The sequence below is a fragment of the Homalodisca vitripennis genome, chromosome 3 (assembly GCF_021130785.1).
Source record: "Homalodisca vitripennis isolate AUS2020 chromosome 3, UT_GWSS_2.1, whole genome shotgun sequence".
Lineage (NCBI taxonomy): Eukaryota > Metazoa > Arthropoda > Insecta > Hemiptera > Cicadellidae > Homalodisca > Homalodisca vitripennis.
The window spans coordinates 194,053,433-194,074,038 of record NC_060209.1 but is presented as its reverse complement, the minus strand read 5'-3'; the positions used below and the strand labels follow the sequence as shown (position 1 = coordinate 194,074,038).

General features: G+C 41.8%; 1 protein-coding gene across 3 annotated transcripts in view; it reads right to left on the bottom strand.

Annotated features, from left to right (window-relative positions):
• Positions 1-20,606, bottom strand: part of LOC124357958 (cyclic AMP response element-binding protein A-like) — a 191,802-nt gene that overhangs the window by 86,804 nt on the left and 84,392 nt on the right. The window contains exon 1 of one of the 3 annotated variants that reach the window (XM_046810127.1): positions 19,493-19,654. The exons of the other annotated variants lie outside the window; for them this stretch is intronic. The gene's annotated coding sequence lies outside the window, so the exon portion shown is untranslated. Of the gene's footprint in view, positions 1-19,492; positions 19,655-20,606 lie in introns of those variants that run through there. 3 annotated transcript variants of the gene reach the window in all.

The window sequence follows — 20,606 nt, the reverse complement described above, 5'->3', positions numbered from 1 at the left end:
CTTCATCATGTGGGTTTGGCTCCTGGTAACCCGTGGGAAGAATGCCTTCCTCCATTTAGCAAAAGTGGTTACTCATTGATATCAAGCTGGGGAAGTTTCTTTCATATTCAAGACTAGGCAATTCTTGGTTTAATTGTTTTGTAACGTCAGTGTTAAATCTGTTTTAAAAATTGTAAGGTACGAGATTCATCTAGCTACGGTAATTTATGATAGCTCTTATTGTGTACAAATTTAAATATCAAAGTTGGATAATATATCGATTTGTTCAAAAACAACCGAATAGCGAGTGTAGGCCGCTTATAAAACTGTATTATTTTTATACAGATTTATTGGAAGCTAGTCTCCATACACAGTCTACTTCATAATTCTTGTCCAGACAAGTTCTGACTATTCTTGTTTTAGTACCGTGTCCCTTATCTATTGCAATAGTGTTCATAATAGGGTTTGACGTGTGAGTAACATGTAATAAAAGAAACAGTTTTCAAGGCGTGTATACAATACTTGTTCAGTGCTTTGTTACAAGCACGCCATAAACCTTCCACATGCTCCAGAAGTTCAGGGACGGACGCTCCGAGGCTGCTAAACACGCGGCCACGGTCTGCTCATACATTCAGTACGCGAGGCGCTTATATCGCGTTCCGCCGCGTCCAGCGCGTGGGATCTGCGGCGGGCCGGGCCGAGCTGGCCACTCCTCGGGCGTGTGACTCGCATTCGCGTAGCGGCGTCTTATCAGCTTATCTACATCTGTCTCGGCGACTATCTATCTAGGTCTGCCCGGAATACAGACCAGTGTTCCTGCACTTGGACTGACAACAGCGCCGCGTGGGATCTGCGGCGGGCCGGGCCGAGCTGGCCACTCCTCGGGCGTGTGACTCGCATTCGCGTAGCGGCGTCTTATCAGCTTATCTACATCTGTCTCGGCGACTATCTATCTAGGTCTGCCCGGAATACAGACCAGTGTTCCTGCACTTGGACTGACAACAGCGCCGCGTGGGATCTGCGGCGGGCCGGGCCGAGCTGGCCACTCCTCGGGCGTGTGACTCGCATTCGTGTAGCGGCGTCTTATCAGCTTATCTACATCTGTCTCGGCGACTATCTATCTAGGTCTGCCCGGAATACAGACCAGTGTTCCTGCACTTGGACTGACAACAGCGCCGCGCGGGATCTGCGGCGGGCCGGGCCGAGCTGGCCACTCCTCGGGCGTGTGACTCGCATTCGTGTAGCGGCGTCTTATCAGCTTATCTACATCTGTCTCGGCGACTATCTATCTAGGTCTGCCCGGAATACAGACCAGTGTTCCTGCACTTGGACTGACAACAGCGCCGCGCGGGATCTGCGGCGGGCCGGGCCGAGCTGGCCACTCCTCGGGCGTGTGACTCGCATTCGCGTAGCGGCGTCTTATCAGCTTATCTACATCTGTCTCGGCGACTATCTATCTAGGTCTGCCCGGAATACAGACCAGTGTTCCTGCACTTGGACTGACAACAGCGCCGCGCGGGATCTGCGGCGGGCCGGGCCGAGCTGGCCACTCCTCGGGCGTGTGACTCGCATTCGTGTAGCGGCGTCTTATCAGCTTATCTACATCTGTCTCGGCGACTATCTATCTAGGTCTGCCCGGAATACAGACCAGTGTTCCTGCACTTGGACTGACAACAGCGCCGCGCTAGGTAGGGTATTGCAACGCAATAGGGTCTAAAATCAAATTTTTGCGTCTAAACATTTTTGTCTTTATTCTAGGAATAAAATTATATATGTCAAATCCATAGGATTGCCCACAGTATAAAAAATGATTCTGTATTTTCTAGTTGCCATCATGGTTACCCTTAAGACCAATATAAAAATATTCGCTAACGCTCAGCCAAATCCCTTTGGAGTGACATACACCATCATCGAACTCAATGCTTCACGCAAAATTTAAAATCAATAGATCAGTTCGTTTTCAAAATATCGCGCGAAGATAGAATGAATAGACACAGAAATGAATTTCTTCCAGCTTCTCGAGTGGTAAGTTTCGCTATGCTCTGCCAATCAGAACAGTGCTGGTTCAAATCTCCAAAGAAACGGTTAGGTACTCATTTCCAAGTTCGCCCTGGAGAGTCAGCTGTGTTATCTTATCTCTAAAATCCCCCGCAGGACAGAGATTGTTATATCCAGACCTCCACGGGGAGGGGCGGGCGCCACACATGTACAGTTTCCGGTCAGTTTTTACAAGAACTCCGCCCTCCCCGTCTGTGGGACAGTCAGCCCGTCCCCGTCCCCGGACAACGCCCACTCACTCCCTCGGGAATGTTTTTGCTGGTTATGTGGACCCGTGGCAAATTAGTTCTGCAACTCATCCAAAACATCCCATTCATTTGATATCACGTTTCTTTCTCGGTTATCAAGCGGTTGGTTATCACAATACACCTGAGAGACTTATGCACGTGTTTTAGCCTCTTATAGCTTATGAAACTATTATGTTTCAGAAATGTTTACTATAGGTCTAAGAAGCTTTTTGTTAAGCAATACAAGTTTTCTTACAATAGCGCTGTACGTAAAACGTACATCTAAAGAGGTTGAAAAGAAAATGTGTAAAAAGGGCGTCCATATTTACATAATATTCGTAATAATTATTACCGGAAGAAAGAAACAGAGCATGATTTTCGTAACACTTAACCCCGTACAACAAGTTGTTTATGCGGGAAAGTCACATTTTTCTGATCACATGCAAAAGTTGTGCACAATTTTAAAAATCAATACATATTGTCACTAATGCTGTTATTTGATTATACAGATCTAGTATAAACAGCTAGATATACTTGAGACTTCGTTCGACAGTATTTGAGCTAAAACAAACGTCAACTCTACTTTCCGACTATATCTTTATTTTTGCTAATGCATATCGGTATAATGTCTCTTTTGGAGAAAAAAGAACAGAGGCAAACTAAATCCTGAGAACCCTCAGCAGTGTAACTGTGCGAGGATCCTGAGGGTGTACTGCTGGACACGAGAACCAATATCCATATTCCGGCTCTCAGATCTAGACTATAGAGATACTATATAGGGACCGCTACTAGGCTCTCAGATACTAGACGTTAACCGGCTCTCAGATACTAGACTACTATATAACCATATTCCGGCTCTCAGATACTAGACTACTATCTCAGATACTAGACTATACTATAGGGACCGCTGTTAACCATATTCCGGCTCTCAGATACTAGACTACACTATAGGGACCGCTGTTAACCATATTCCGGCTCTCAGATACTAGACTATACTATAGGGACCGCTGTTAACCATATTCCGGCTCTCAGATACTAGACTATACTATAGGGACCGCTGTTAACCATATTCCGGCTCTCAGATACTAGACTATACTATAGGGACCGCTGTTAACCATATTCCGGCTCTCAGATACTAGACTATACTATAGGGACCGCTGTTAACCATTATTCCGGCTCTCAGATACTAGACTATACTATAGGGACCGCTGTTAACCATATTCCGGCTCTCAGATACTAGACTACACTATAGGGACCGCTGTTAACCATATTCCGGCTCTCAGATACTAGACTATACTATAGGGACCGCTGTTAACCATATTCCGGCTCTCAGATACTAGACTATACTATAGTGACCGCTGTTAACCATATTCCGGCTCTCAGATACTAGACTACACTATAGGGACCGCTGTTAACCATATTCCGGCTCTCAGATACTAGACTACACTATAGGGACCGCTGTTAACCATATTCCGGCTCTCAGATACTAGACTACACTATAGGGACCGCTGTTAACCATATTCCGGCTCTCAGATACTAGACTACACTATAGGGACCGCTGTTAACCATATTCCGGCTCTCAGATACTAGACTATACTATAGGGACCGCTGTTAACCATATTCCGGCTCTCAGATACTAGACTACACTATAGTGACCGCTGTTAACCATATTCCGGCTCTCAGATACTAGACTACACTATAGGGACCGCTGTTAACCATATTCCGGCTCTCAGATACTAGACTACACTATAGGGACCGCTGTTAACCATATTCCGGCTCTCAGATACTAGACTACACTATAGTGACCGCTGTTAACCATATTCCGGCTCTCAGTACTAGACTACACTATAGGGGACGCTGTTAACTTATTCCGGCTCTCAGTTACTTAGACTACAATATAGTGTACCGCTGTTAACCATATTCCGGCTCTCAGATACTAGACTACTCTATAGGGACCGATGTTAACCATATTCCGGCTCTCAGATACTAGACTAAACTATAGGGACCGCTGTTAACCATTTTCCGCTCTCAGATACTAGACTATACTATAGGGACCGCTGTTAACCATATTACGGCTCTCAGTTACTGGACCTATACTATAGTGACCGATGTAACCATATTCCGGCTCTCAGATACTAGACTTTACTATAGGGACGCTGTTAACATATTCCGGTCTCTCAGATACTAGACTATACTATAGTAAATGACCGCTGCTGGTTAACCATTATTCCGGCTCTTCAGATACTAGACTACACTATAGGGATCCGCCTGTTAACCATTTATTCCGGCTATCAGATACTTGACTATACTATTAGTGACCGCTGCTAACCATATTCCGGCTCTCAGATACTAGACTACACTATAGGGAACGTGTTAACCATATTCCGGCTATCTGATACTGCTACACTTTAGGGGACCGCTGTTTAACCATATTCCGGCTCTAGTTATAGACCTTACACTATAGGGACCGCTGTTAACATATTCCGGCTCTCAGATACTAGACTACTATAGGGACCGTGTTAACCATATTCCGGCTCTCAGATACTAGTCTACACTATAGGCGACCGCTGTTAACCATATTCCGGCTCTCAGATACTAGGGACTACTCTATAGTGACCGCTGTTAACCATATTCGGCTCTTCAGATACTAGAATACACTATAGGACCGCTGTTAACCATATTATTCCGGCTCTCAGTTACTGACTACACGTTATGGACCGCTGTTAACCATATTCCGGCTCTCTGATACTAGTAACTACACTTAGGGACCGCTGTTAAACCATTATTCCGGCTGCTCAGGTATGAGGATACACTTTAGGGACCGCTGTTAACCATATTCCGGCGCTCATGATTCTTGACTATACGATAGGGACCGCGGTTAACCCATTATCCGGAGCTCAGATAAAGATACACTTGAAGGACCGCTGTTATCCATTTTCCCGGCTATCAGATACTGATTCACTATAGGGACCGCTTGTTAACCATATTCCGGCTCTCTTCAGATACCTAGGACTATACTGATAGGGAAACGCTGTTAACCATATTCCGGGCTTCAGATACTAGACGTATATAGGGACGCTGTTAACCATTATTCCGGCTCTCAGATACTAGACTATACGATAGGGACCGCTGTTAAACCATATTCGGCTCTCAGATACTAGACTTACTATGAGGGACCGCTGTTAACCATATTCCGGCTATCAGTTTACAAGGATCGTATACGATAGTGACGGCACTGTTAACAATATTCCGGCTCTCTGATACTAGTCTATAATATAGGGCCGAGGGTTGAACATGTTTCCGGCTCTCAGATACTACGACTATACTATAGGGACCGCTGTTAACCATATGTTCCGGCTCTCAGATATCGTAGGATATACTATAGGACCGCTGTTAACCATATTCCGGCTATCAGATACTAGACTACTACTCATAGGGGACCGACTCGTTAACCATATTCCGGCTCTCAGATACTAGTACTATACTATAGTGACCGCTGTTAACCATATTCCGGGCTTCAGGGATACATTAGACTATACTATAGGGGACCGCTTGTTAACCATATTCCCGAGCTCTCTGATACTAGACTATACTATAGGGATCCGCTGTTAACCATATTTTTTCCGCTCTACAGATACTAGGGGACATATACTATAGGGACCGCTGTTAACCATATTCCGTGCTCTCAGATACTTAAGACTATTCTATAGGGACCGCGGTGGTAACCATTATTCCGGCTCTCAGATCCTAGACTACAATTATAGGGACCGCTGTTAAACCATATTACCGGCTCTCAGATACTAGACTTACACTATAGGGACCGCTGTTAACCATATTCCGGCTCTCAGATACTAGACTAGACTATAGGGGACCGCTGTTAACCATTATTCCGGCTCTCAGATACTAGACTATACTATAGGTGACGCTGTTAACCAGTATTCGGCTCTCAGATACTAGATTTATCTATAGCGGACGCTGTTAACAATATCCGGCTCCAGAATCCTAGACTACACTATAGGGACCGCTGTTAACATATTCCGGGCTGTCAGATACTAGCCTGTACACTATAGGGACCGCTGTTAACCTATTCCGGACTCTCAGATACTAGACTATATATAGGGACCGCTGTTAACCCATATTCCTGCTCTCAGATACTAGACCTACACTATAGGGACCGCGGTTAACCATATTCGGCTCTCAGATACTAGACTATACTAAAGTGACGTGTTAACATTTTCCGGCTCTCAGATACTAGACTAACTATCGGGACCGCGTTAACCATATTCGGCTCTCAGATACTAGATACCAATATAGTGCGCGGATAAACCATTATTACGGATCTCAGATACTAGGGACTTACACTATAGGGAACCGTCTGTTAACCATATTCCGGCTCTCAGATACTAGACTAATATAGGGACCGCTGTTAAACCATATCAGGCTCTCAGATACTAGACTCATACTATAGTGGACCGCTGTCTGTTAACCATATTCCGGCTCTCAGATACTAGACTATACTATAGGGACCGTGTTAACCTATTCCGGCTCTCAGATACTAGACTATACTATAGGGGACCGCTGTTAACCATATTACCGGCTCTCAGCTACTAGACTTTTACTAAAGGGACCGCTGTTACATATTCCGGCTCTCAGATACTAGACTACACTTATAGGGCCGCTGTTATACCCTATTCCGGCTGCTCCAGATACTAGACTAGTACTATAGGGACCGCTGTTAACCATATTCCGGCTCTCAGATACTAGGATATACTATAGTGGACCGCTGTTAACTATATTCCGGCATTCTTTTCCCAGCATACTAGACTACAACGATAGGGGACCGCTGGTTAACCACTATTGCCGGCTCTCAGATTCCTAGACTAACCTATAGGACCGATGTTAAACCATATTCCGGCTCTCAGGATACTAGGACTACACTATAGTGGACCGCTGTTTAACCATTTTCCGGCTCTCTGATACTAGACTACCTATAGTGACCGCTGGTTAACCATATTCCGGCACTCTGATACTAGACTACACTATAGGGACGCTTGTTATCCATATTCCGCTCTCAGATACTTAGACTACACTATGGGACCGCTTGTTCTAACCATTTTCGGCTCTCAAGATACTTAGAGCTTCACTATAGGGACCGCTGTTAACCATATCCGGCCTCTCAGATACTAGGACTCACCCATTAGGGACCGCTGTTAAACCATTTTCCGGCTCTTCAGATAACTAGACTATACTAATATGGACGCTGTTAACCATATTCCGGCTCGCAGATACTAGACTACACTATAGGGACCGCTAGTTAACCATATTCCGGCTCTCAGATACTAGACTACACTATAGGGACCGCTGTTAACCATATTCCGGCTCTCAGATACTAGACTACACTATAGGGACCGCTGTTAACCATATTCCGGCTCTCAGATACTAGACTATACTATAGTGACCGCTGTTAACCATATTCCGGCTCTCAGATACTAGACTATACTATAGGGACCGCTGTTAACCATATTCCGGCTCTCAGATACTAGACTATACTATAGGGACCGCTGTTAACCATATTCCGGCTCTCAGATACTAGACTATACTATAGGGACCGCTGTTAACCATATTCCGGCTCTCAGATACTAGACTACACTATAGGGACCGCTGTTAACCATATTCCGGCTCTCAGATACTAGACTATACTATAGGGACCGCTGTTAACCATATTCCGGCTCTCAGATACTAGACTATACTATAGGGACCGCTGTTAACCATATTCCGGCTCTCAGATACTAGACTACACTATAGGGACCGCTGTTAACCATATTCCGGCTCTCAGATACTAGACTATACTATAGGGACCGCTGTTAACCATATTCCGGCTCTCAGATACTAGACTATACTATAGGGACCGCTGTTAACCATATTCCGGCTCTCAGATACTAGACTACACTATAGTGACCGCTGTTAACCATATTCCGGCTCTCAGATACTAGACTATACTATAGGGACCGCTGTTAACCATATTCCGGCTCTCAGATACTAGACTATACTATAGGGACCGCTGTTAACCATATTCCGGCTCTCAGATACTAGACTAGACTGTTAACCATATTCCGGCTCTCAGATACTAGACTACACTATAGGGACCGCTGTTAACCATATTCCGGCTCTCAGATACTAGACTACACTATAGGGACCGCTGTTAACCATATTCCGGCTCTCAGATACTAGACTATACTATAGGGACCGCTGTTAACCATATTCCGGCTCTCAGATACTAGACTACACTATAGTGACCGCTGTTAACCATATTCCGGCTCTCAGATACTAGACTACACTATAGGGACCGCTGTTAACCATATTCCGGCTCTCAGATACTAGACTACACTATAGGGACCGCTGTTAACCATATTCCGGCTCTCAGATACTAGACTATACTATAGGGACCGCTGTTTAACCATATTCCGGCTCTCAGATACTAGACTACACTATAGGGACCGCTGTTAACCATATTCCGGCTCTCAGATACTAGACTATACTATAGGGACCGCTGTTAACCATATTCCGGCTCTCAGATACTAGACTACACTATAGGGACCGCTGTTAACCATATTCCGGCTCTCAGATACTAGACTACACTATAGGGACCGCTGTTAACCATATTCCGGCTCTCAGATACTAGACTACACTATAGTGACCGCTGTTAACCATATTCCGGCTCTCAGATACTAGACTATACTATAGGGACCGCTGTTAACCATATTCCGGCTCTCAGATACTAGACTACACTATAGTGACCGCTGTTAACCATATTCCGGCTCTCAGATACTAGACTACACTATAGTGACCGCTGTTAACCATATTCCGGCTCTCAGATACTAGACTACACTATAGGGACCGCTGTTAACCATATTCCGGCTCTCAGATACTAGACTATACTATAGGGACCGCTGTTAACCATATTCCGGCTCTCAGATACTAGACTACACTATAGGGACCGCTGTTAACCATATTCCGGCTCTCAGATACTAGACTATACTATAGGGACCGCTGTTAACCATATTCCGGCTCTCAGATACTAGACTATACTATAGGGACCGCTGTTAACCATATTCCGGCTCTCAGATACTAGACTATACTATAGGGACCGCTGTTAACCATATTCCGGCTCTCAGATACTAGACTATACTATAGGGACCGCTGTTAACCATATTCCGGCTCTCAGATACTAGACTACACTATAGTGACCGCTGTTAACCATATTCCGGCTCTCAGATACTAGACTACACTATAGTGACCGCTGTTAACCATATTCCGGCTCTCAGATACTAGACTATACTATAGTGACCGCTGTTAACCATATTCCGGCTCTCAGATACTAGACTATACTATAGGGACCGCTGTTAACCATATTCCGGCTCTCAGATACTAGACTATACTATAGTGACCGCTGTTAACCATATTCCGGCTCTCAGATACTAGACTATACTATAGTGACCGCTGTTAACCAAAGAAAGGGCGAAAAGTAAGCATTTAGATCATTTCATAAATTGCGGAAGAGTGGAGGGATACAGTATTCAGCATTTATATAATATAATTATGAATTATTTTCATGCGTACGTACGCGTTTGTATTACTGAGCCAACATTTATAAACGGTGTTTTAAAATTGTATTCAACTCCTAGAAGTAGTAGTATTTGCTCTATTTAGCTTTGTTTGGTGTCTCTCTTTCTGCGTTTTTAATTTCAACGTGCATCACAGATAATCATTTTACCACATAACTTGTATAACTTGGCAAAACATTTAGTATCAACCTTGTGCTAAAGCACTACCGTAAGAATAAAAGCGTACAGAAAATGAAACATAGAAATGGACGGATAATGAAACACTGTCGTAACTATATTATCGTTGTGAATCGATAAAATAATTGAGAAAGGTTTGCTTAGCGTTCTTCTGCTAAACAAAGTAGATTGAAATGACGTTTATCTGTAGCTGTTGTACTTTTAAAATATAAATAAACCGCGAAAGTCCCTACATAACTTGTAAATACTGCTGTGAAAACTGTCTTGTAAATCTGTATTTACATTAAAACGGTTTCTTTACTTGATCCTCGCCAGTTTCACGTTCACAAAAGCTTTTCTCAAAAATACATTATGGACATAAATTCTTTTTAATTTAACGATTGGAAAATAAAGGGGGGGAGGTTAATGTACTAAAATGTAATTTAATTCCTTTTTAACTACTTTTTTAATGAAGCAGAAACTGGATTAATTTATAAATCTGACCCATTTTAAGTCATGCTTGAAGGAAATAGATACGAAAAAAATTAAATTGAAGCATTTCTATTTACCCGCTTTCTGTACATTCTACGGACTTTACGTGTTAGAGAGTATACTGGAGAAATGTACACTAAAGCCACCAGTGTTTTTGACTGGAGACTGGTGACTCCATCCCCACACCAACCCTGAAGGCCACAAACAGGCGTTAACGACTTTATTTGTGGCCCCGGAATGTTCCCGACTCTGATTCAGAGTGATCTTGTTGTTGATCTGCAGTCATTATCTGGTACTGAGTGATGTTTGTTGTTTGGAAGCTTGTTTGTCTTTCTTCCTAGCCGCGACTCATTCTGGCACCCTGGCAACGCCACACTACACAGGCGACTCTCTATGGCAGGGGTTGAATAATTGTTTACAGGGCCACTCTGAGAGTGTACATTTGGAAAAAAGACCTCATTTAAAAATTAGGAACAGAAAAGGGTTTAAAGCTAATCCTTGAGGAACACCACACTTAGCTATTCTCAGTTGGGAAGATGTTGAGTACGATTCTGTGAATACACGCCCACGCGATAAGGCGATTGCGGGGGAGAGGAAATGTTTGGTGTGGAAAGAGAAACTGGTTGACTCAGGAGTGATTCAGGGACTCCACAGAGGCCGGTGACAGGTGACAAATGGAAGAGTACTGTCCTGAGTGGCCGGGTCACGGGTCCGCTACTGCTACCGGAGTGACGTCACGAGGAGACTTGAACTGTGTCGGTACTGAAGTCGCTCCTGTCCCGGCCACTCGTCTACTTTATCAACACTCACTGTCAACTGTAATGGTAGCCTACGAGACTTGAACTGTGTCGGTACTGAAGTCGCTCCTGTCCCGGCCACTCGTCTACTTTATCAACACTCACTGTCAACTGTAATGCTAGCCTACGAGACTTGAACTGTGTCGGTACTGAAGTCGCTCCTGTCCCGGCCACTCGTCTACTTTATCAACACTCACTGTCAACTGTAATTGTAGCCTACGAGACTTGAACTGTGTCGGTACTGAAGTCGCTCCTGTCCCGGCCACTCGTCTAGTTTATCAACACCCACTGTCAACTGTAATGGTAGCCTACGAGACTTGAACTGTGTCGGTACTGAAGTCGCTCCTGTCCCGGCCACTCGTCTACTTTATCAACACTCACTGTCAACTGTAATTGTAGCCTACGAGACTTGAACTGTGTCGGTACTGAAGTCGCTCCTGTCCCGGCCACTCGTCTAGTTTATCAACACTCACTGTCAACTGTAATGGAAGTCTACGAGACTTGAACTGTGTCGGTACTGAAGTCGCTCCTGTCCCGGCCACTCGTCTACTTTATCAACACCCACTGGCAACTGTAATTGTAGCCTACGAGACTTGAACTGTGTCGGTACTGAAGTCGCTCCTGTCCCGGCCACTCGTCTAGTTTATCAACACTCACTGTCAACTGTAATGGTAGCCTACGAGACTTGAACTGTGTCGGTACTGAAGTCGCTCCTGTCCCGGCCACTCGTCTACTTTATCAACACTCACTGTCAACTGTAATGCTAGCCTACGAGACTTGAACTGTGTCGGTACTGAAGTCGCTCCTGTCCCGGCCACTCGTCTAGTTTATCAACACTCACTGTCATCTAATTGGAAGTCTACGAGCAATTTTGTTGTTTTTTCATGATATGTTCTTGTTTGGGAAACAAGTCTCGATCACAATTAAGCAATCACACTTTGAAACCTTTCTTACACAATTTACTGCTTTTAATAAAAAACGTTTAAATCTAATTGGAAAAGGTCACGGAACAATAATTATTGTTTGAATGGTGAAGCTACTAAAAATACCTTGCAAAGATTCAGTTACAGAAGAATATCTACAATTATACCCACTTGCACACCTCTATATAAACAATCAAAGTATTGAGGTGATTTTGTTGTTAACTTCATTTTATTGCGAGGTCGGGCCAATCCTGACCTTTTCAAAAGTCTACTACCGGTCAGTTTCGAGTCCTTCATATTCCACTGGCCGTGAGTTACATACACAACCCCCACAGGGCTCACGGGTAGGCGTTCACCAAGGCCGCTGCTTCGAACAACTATTATTACTCACTTAATTACCAAACAATAATAAACCAGTTAATAATGTACTCGAATATCCTGTTTCAGAATCTCCCCCAGAGAATTTGTAGCCGTGTTGAGGTCTTTTTCTTGCAGCGGAGCCCGACAGGTATTAATTTTCATCGGATGCACAAAAACCGGTTACAAGAAAAGTATCTTGCATCACCTCACGGACAAGGGAAGATTAACGGCGACCGTAAAGTCTTCTGATGAAATCCAATCTTGAGTCCTTCAGCGCCTCCTGGTAGTGTTCGCTGTTCGGTGTGATGTGATCAGAGTCGAGTGTAATGCCACAGTAACCTTTCCGTGTCCTTGACTGGAGTGCGTGCGAGTAGGAGTGAGGCCTTCAGCGCCTCCTGGTAGCGTTCGCTGTTCGGTGTGATGTGATCAGAGTCGAGTGTAATGCCACAGTAACCTTTCCGTGTCCTTGACTGGAGTGCGTGCGAGTAGGAGTGAGGCCTTCAGCGCCTCCTGGTAGTGTTCACTGTTCGGTGTGATGTGATCAGAGTCGAGTGTAATGCCACAGTAACCTTTCCGTGTCCTTGACTGGAGTGCGTGCGAGTGAGGGAGGCAAGGACGTCTCCGTCTCGAGGACTGAAAGATGATCCTGCCGTACCGGCAAGGCGATGTCAGGTCCTGTGTGCTGATCTGCCGGCAGTTCATCTACAGTTTCACACCCGATCTTTATTACCTGGCAAACCTGATTCTGCTCGGGCGCTGAGAGTCCACCCTCCCTCTCCGCTGCAACGAACGCTGATGGAGAAACGCTCTCGCTTTGTAAATTGACCATTTCACCTCAATTCCACGTCGCTAAATCTGCTTATTTTAAATTTTATAAAGCGTGTAAAAGTCCTTTATGCAAATCTTTACGTGACTCAAACAATGTATGGAGTTGAAAAGTTCATTACACAAACCTCATAGCATTTTTGGTGCATAAACATTCATTCATTCTTCAAATACTTAAGATATCCGGTCACGTCTATTGCGCCATGTAGTAGTGCTCTTTGAGTTCTGTCGGTCGATTCGATTTGTATGAATGTTCTTTAATGATATTTTAACTTCTGATTCTTTGATGTTTTCTTTGTAAAAGAGTACATTGCCTAGAAAAACACATTCGTCTCCCAAAAATACTTCCACCGAACATACAAACGTATACATACAATTGTGACAAACCGATTTTCAATTGGCTTTCTAATGACAACAAAGGGGCCACTTTATTTATGTTGTCAACAATTTTTAAATTGTACTTTATAGTATTAAACAATATTTCTATAATCTTAGCAAGAACGGAAAAAGTTGCGTTTGTATTGTTGTATTGTTGCAGTCACCGCTGTACTACGCAGAACCGGTTTTGTGGTATAGTGATCAGTGAGTTAACACCTCTAAATACAACCTTTACTCTGAACCGTTACCATTGTAGTTGCTTGGCAACAAAGTTGCAGACACCATATAGTATATAGCGCTTTACTGCGCAGAACCGGTTAGAATCGGTTGACAGATTCACCCCCCCCCCCTCCCACTCTGAGAATACATCGGTATTGATTACAAAACCGATGGCTGATCTGTAATTAATCAGCATTAAATTACTTTCTTTTCGTTACTTGATATGAATTGTGGATTTTTAGGTGTTTTCTTCAATTATTACAATCATACTTAACGAGTTTTACAATTTATTTCGTGGCAAACATTATTGACATTTGTAACATCGATTAGGTAGGTTATAGGCAAATGGACCTGCACCAAATACACTATGGCCGCCATCAATGACGGAAGGTCACCTCATATTAATGTGACACATCATACAACCGGCAATTTGGAATATTGCGACACAAGCGCCGGAAGTTTGTGGTTCTATTGTCGACTACTTCCCGTACGCGACAACAGCAACAAGCACACCAGTGGCCGCTGGTAATTAGTGACAATGCGACACCAGTACCATCGGGCGCTGGGAGCGAAGTCTTCGGCGATCTGGCAAGGCGTGATGTGATTATCGGGCTGAGGAGTGCCTAAGGTGTCAGGACCAAGACGTGCCTTTCATGACATAGAACTCTAATTGAACATTTGGGATTACTTTCAACTCTATTTTTCTGCGAAATAATCCATTATTAGCACAATCTAGTTGATTTTGTATTTCAAGGTGAAGTCAAAATTACGAATTGCTGAGCTACACTGATGTGGTGGAAAATTACTTATTTAAGGTTAAAATAAACAAAGTATACGCATGAGTCAGGGATTACAACATATGTATTGTGGTCCAATCCATGCACACTACGTAGTTTTACGACATAGAGAATGCAGGTCACAATGTATTTGCACGCAATAACCAATCACTGACAACAAACCATCGACCGGTTGTTTGTGGTTGGTTACTGCGTGCAGACTTATTATGATTTGTATTGCTTAGTTTAATTCATAATACTTAGTATTTTCTTTATTACGTGCATGTCTTAGAGGTTGCGTGCATGGATAGTCATGTTTGTTGTGTTCCTGACTTGTAATAAATGCTAGGTTAAGTATCCATTTGAGGAAGAGATCAGATTGCAGATCTCGGTAAACACTGTTATCAACTTTTTTAAACCATTAAACGATGACAAATGTCAAAAATCATCTTTTAATCTTCACAATCCTCCCATTGCTAAAAACAAATGCATACTGAATACAATAAATACACGAGTATCATGTATTTCTTAACGGAAAAGACAAATCAGATCTTTCTACATTTAAGAATACGAAGAAGATTACAAAGTAATTGCTCTGTAATCACGACTTAAACGACGAGGCATAGCGTAGATAACTCGACGAAATCAAGAAACCAAACAGAGCGTGCAGTACACTACACGCCCACCAAAAAACAAGCTATTGTAGTAGCGATAGTGTACGGTTACACTCGACTTGCACGTGTGTGAAGCAGATGGTGGCAGGTAGATGGCGTGGGGTTTTTTATTCCCTTGAGGAGCTCTACTGGTGAAAAGTTATGCACTACTACTTTACAATGTTTACGATCTTGTGTCTTCAAGGAAATACGAGAAACCTCTCTTAAACTAGGAAAACAAAATTGATATGAATGCTTTTATGGAAAGGATTGTCATTTTATTTTACAATGCAACAAGCCCATGGTCCGATTTACTCTTCACATGTACAGTCCGGTTCTGAGCCATTCTGGCCGGGTATTCCTCAGCTGTTTCCACATGTACAGTCCGGTTCTGAGCCATTCTGGCCGGGTATTCCTCAGCTGTTTCCACATGTACAGTCCGGTTCTGAGCCATTCTGGCCGGGTATTCCTAAGCTGTTTCCACATGTACAGTCCGGTTCTGAGCCATTCTGGCCGGGTATTTCTCAGCTTTTTCCACATGTACAGTCCGGTTCTGAGCCATTCTGGCCGGGTATTCCTAAGCTGTTTCCACATGTACAGTCCGGTTCTGAGCCATTCTGGCCGGGTATTTCTCAGCTTTTTCCACATGTACAGTCCGGTTCTGAGCCATTCTGGCCGGGTATTCCTCAGCTGTTTCCACATGTACAGTCCGGTTCTGAGCCATTCTGGCCGGGTATTCCTAAGCTGTTTCCACATGTACAGTCCGGTTCTGAGCCATTCTGGCCGGGTATTTCTCAGCTTTTTCCACATGTACAGTCCTGATCTGAACCATTCTTGCTGGGTATTCCTCAGCTGTTTCCACATGTACAGTCCGGTTCTAAGCCATTCTGACCGGGTATTCCTCAGCTGTTTCCACATGTACAGTCCGGTTCTGAGCCATTCTGGCCGGGTATTCTTCAGCTGTTTCCACATGTACAGTCTTGCTAGGTACGCTCGCTCACTGCCCACGGTAGAACCCCAGCGAGTACGCCTGCGCCACGGTTGGCCGCCTCGTGCTCGCGTGCAGGAGGCTTCCTCATTAGCGGCAGTCGCAGCCCAAACCGCCCAAAAGTCTTCTGGCTACAGTGAGCACCGGAGACGTTGACCTTTCCTGTCAGCCGTTTTTGTCCTTGGGAGAGACTCCCCTTCAACATCAACAAACACGTGGAGTATCACAATTCCGTATTTTCTGTAAACATTTCCTCCTCAAGAACCTCGGAGGGATGCCGTGCGTGTAACGACGTACGCCAACCCATGTTGAATTATGGAAGCCATTAAATTGTTTAGGCCATTCACCCCGTCCATTCTTTCCATTTTTTCCTCGGGCCTAAAAAAATTTATAAAAATCTACAAAGAAAAAAAAGAAGCTACAAAGAATTCTATAAATAAATTATTTCTCACCCTTCGTGTAAATCCGACAGTTATAAGTAAAATAATAAAGGCTCAATGTTTAGACGAGTTTTTATTTATTTATTTCCAACGGACATACTTCTCCATTTTTCCATACAATTAACTTATAATAACTTAACCTAAAGAAGAATTTCTACGACAAAACATGTGAAAGGCTGAAAAATAATATTAACATAATAAACTATGGCAAGGCGTGATATATATATATATATATATATATATATATATATATATATATATATATAATATATATATATATATATATATATATATATAAAACTATATATATATATAAATAAAACTATATATATATATATATATATATATATATATATATATATATAGTTTTAAATTGATAATCAACAAATAAACATTTCTTGATTTGATTTGATTCGATTGATTGATTAGTGGGAAGTTATTGAGATTAATGAACTTTCTAAGTAACTAAAAGTCTCTAAAAATTCGATGGAAAATCCCTACCAAAAATATATATTTTCCTAAGAAATGTGTCTTTTGTTATTTTAAAACCCCTACAATTTTCAGTAAAATTAGGAAGACGAGGATTAAATAATTGAATTAAATGTAGTGTGTAATTAACGATATTTATTTTTATTGTTTTAGTTAATGCTGGTCTCAGTTTTATAACAGAACGATAGCTAATGTTCATAATCTTGATAGCGTAGATCACATTAACATAAGTTGTTTTCCACGGCTGTACTAATGTAACACATTAAAAATCTAATTAGACAACCACACTACAACAGGAATCTGGTATAGACTAATTAGAAAATTAACTTAAGATGTACATTTAGATACTGGCAGACCTTTACGAATTCAAAAAACAACGTAAATTTGGGGCGAACTTTCAGTGTGGCACACGAGTTCCCGCGTTTTGTGTTATTTATGGTGAACATAACCTCTCTTTCTACTGGTCTCACATTTGTCAGACAGCTAATCTGCTATAGTCCTGATCCTCGCAAGCTCTGATACATAATTCATGATATTTGCATATTTTAGAAGAATCAAGACAGTACACAAATTATCTAATGTTATATGTGTACGTTTAAAATGTAAATATATTATTAAACCGATCGCTGAGTCTTGGACTTCAAAAGTTGATTAAATTATAACACGCATCATAATTGTGTCCGTAAACATTTTGTAGGAATCCCGTTAGATTAAGCTACCGTACACGCCCAAAACATTGTGCGTTAGCGAAGTCATTAATTGTGGAAAGGTATCTATGAACACACTAAAGCAATTTTCGGAGGCATTCACGTGCTAAACTTCAAACTGTCGCACACAAATAATAATGGCCACAATAAGTAATAATAGCATTAGAATTTTAAATATTTTAATAGTAATTAAAATAATGGTATTTATTTACAATACCGTGACCATGAAAAATGGACTTTTTTTTCATGGGTTGGGCATTTATAGCCAAGTGTTATTATCACAGGTGCATATAAACTGGGGGAAAGTATATCATTGTATTATATTGATGCCTTTCGGGCATTATTGCATTAAAGATGGAAAATAACCGACAAAATTTTGTCGAACAACACTTGAAGGGTTAAGGATCAGGGGCATCACGTGATCTGGGATTCGACTTTTGCAAGCTCGAGTTAATTTTTTTTCTAAAAGAGCAAGCAGTGCGCAGCACTGCGCAGCGGGCAGGCATCGTTGACAGGATTAACGTCATCATTTCAGTAAAATTGCCAGAGGTACTGTCAAAAACAGAGTTTTCAGAGGATTTCAAAAAATCGTAACTCCTTTGATTTTCGTTGCCGACGAATTTTTTCTTCACTATTGTTTTCAGGAAAAATTGTAGTTTTCAGGAAAAAAAAAATGAACGTACCTTTCCATGGTCACGATTTTGTAAATTGATACCAAAATAATAGTTTAGCAACGTTTAATATGTGAGGTTAAATGTGAAAAGGCCATTGGGCCACAATATCGCGTCTAAAGAATGTACAAATAAGGAAATTAATAATTAATGCCGATCTTGGAAAACGTGTAATCAACAATAATTAATGTTCGTACAGAAACTACACAGACGAGAAAAACAAATAAATAATGTAGTGGTTACATTATCCGTAACCCCTACACGATTAATTAAATTTGGGAACAAGTGTAGTGGGTCGATGGGTAATATCCCGTTAAAACACAATAAAAACAATTTCCAACTATGCTAAATTACTCCTAGCGAATTCAGTTCCTATAAGACACGGTGTGTACAACGTATCAGTATTGTATCGTTCACTGCGCGTATTTTTCAATCGGAGTGTACTTGAACAGTTCGAATTGCCGAGTTGACAAAGCCTAATCAGCGCAGAAGATCTCGTAATAAATGAAGCGGGGAATAAAATAGTTTTCCAGTCAATAAACGTTTAACAAACGCGAACAAAGCCTCGTTATTGTTAAAGGACGCTCCAAGGTCATCAGTAGACGGTAACTGCACGAGCGAGAGGAACTTTCTCACCTCTCACACCAGACCCTAGCGAGACTAGCGAGATCTGAATATTTACCTTGAATACTTGGAAAAGTGAAATTCAGAATTGAAATAACTACTCACAACTTGCCGCAGTTCGGTATTCTTTGATTTTCACATATATATATACCTGAAACAATACAAAAAGAATTATAATCACAACAGTTTTAAGAATATTTTTAACTAGTTGCTTGCGGTTTCCGCACGCAGATCCGTAGGTTTTGCATCTGTATGAGCACTGCTGGTTCGAGTGAATTATATTTCCAACGTTGATGTTGAGTTTGCTTTGTAGCCACGATCAAGAAAACAGCCAAAAAGTGTATATTTATGGCAATTGTAATTTTATTCGTTTTTAATTTTGTTATTGTTTTATAGTTGATTTTGCCTTGTTTCGTCATCAAGGAAATATATATTGCAGATAAGAGAAGCCAACGTCTGACAAAACACAACTAAGATGGGTTTTATAACATTAATGAAATTTATAGTAAAACTTGTTACTTTATCTTTTATATATAATACTTAAAATTTGCTAAAAATGTACACTTAAAAGTATTCTTACATTAAAAATGAGTACTTACGTGTTTTTCTTTATAGACTGAAAAATAATTTTACTATTTTAGAACATTTAGAACTGGAATTGACACATTAGCTCAAAAGCACAGTTCAGCGAACTTTCATCTAGCATAGTTCTTGCCGACTGCTTCAAAGGGAGTCTTCGGAGTCAAATTCTGACCAACTTATGTTTTAGGACATTTTCTAACGTAGATGAGTACTACTTACCTAATCACTGAACAATAAAACAAAGCGTGAAAACTAATTAGAAAATTTACTTAGTACTATAAATGTAACAAACTGAAAATAGTGGTTAAATTAATCAAAGATATGGTTGTGCTGTCATAAAACAATGTTTACACAGAACAGTTGATTACATTTGACAGGCTGTCAATTAATATTTCACAACTTTTGAGGCCAAGGTGAGATTTTTCACTACTTTACAAAACAAACAAACATAGGCATTTACGGATATTAGGATGATTAGTGCTGAAGATTGTTTTATTAAATAAATTTATTATATCTAAATTAAAAGCTATCATAGGCAAAGTCTTGCTACCAATCGTAAGCTTAAAACGGAAATATAAGATAAAGAATTTACATAGAAGCATCTGCAGGTATACATACTTATTATTTAGCATACACC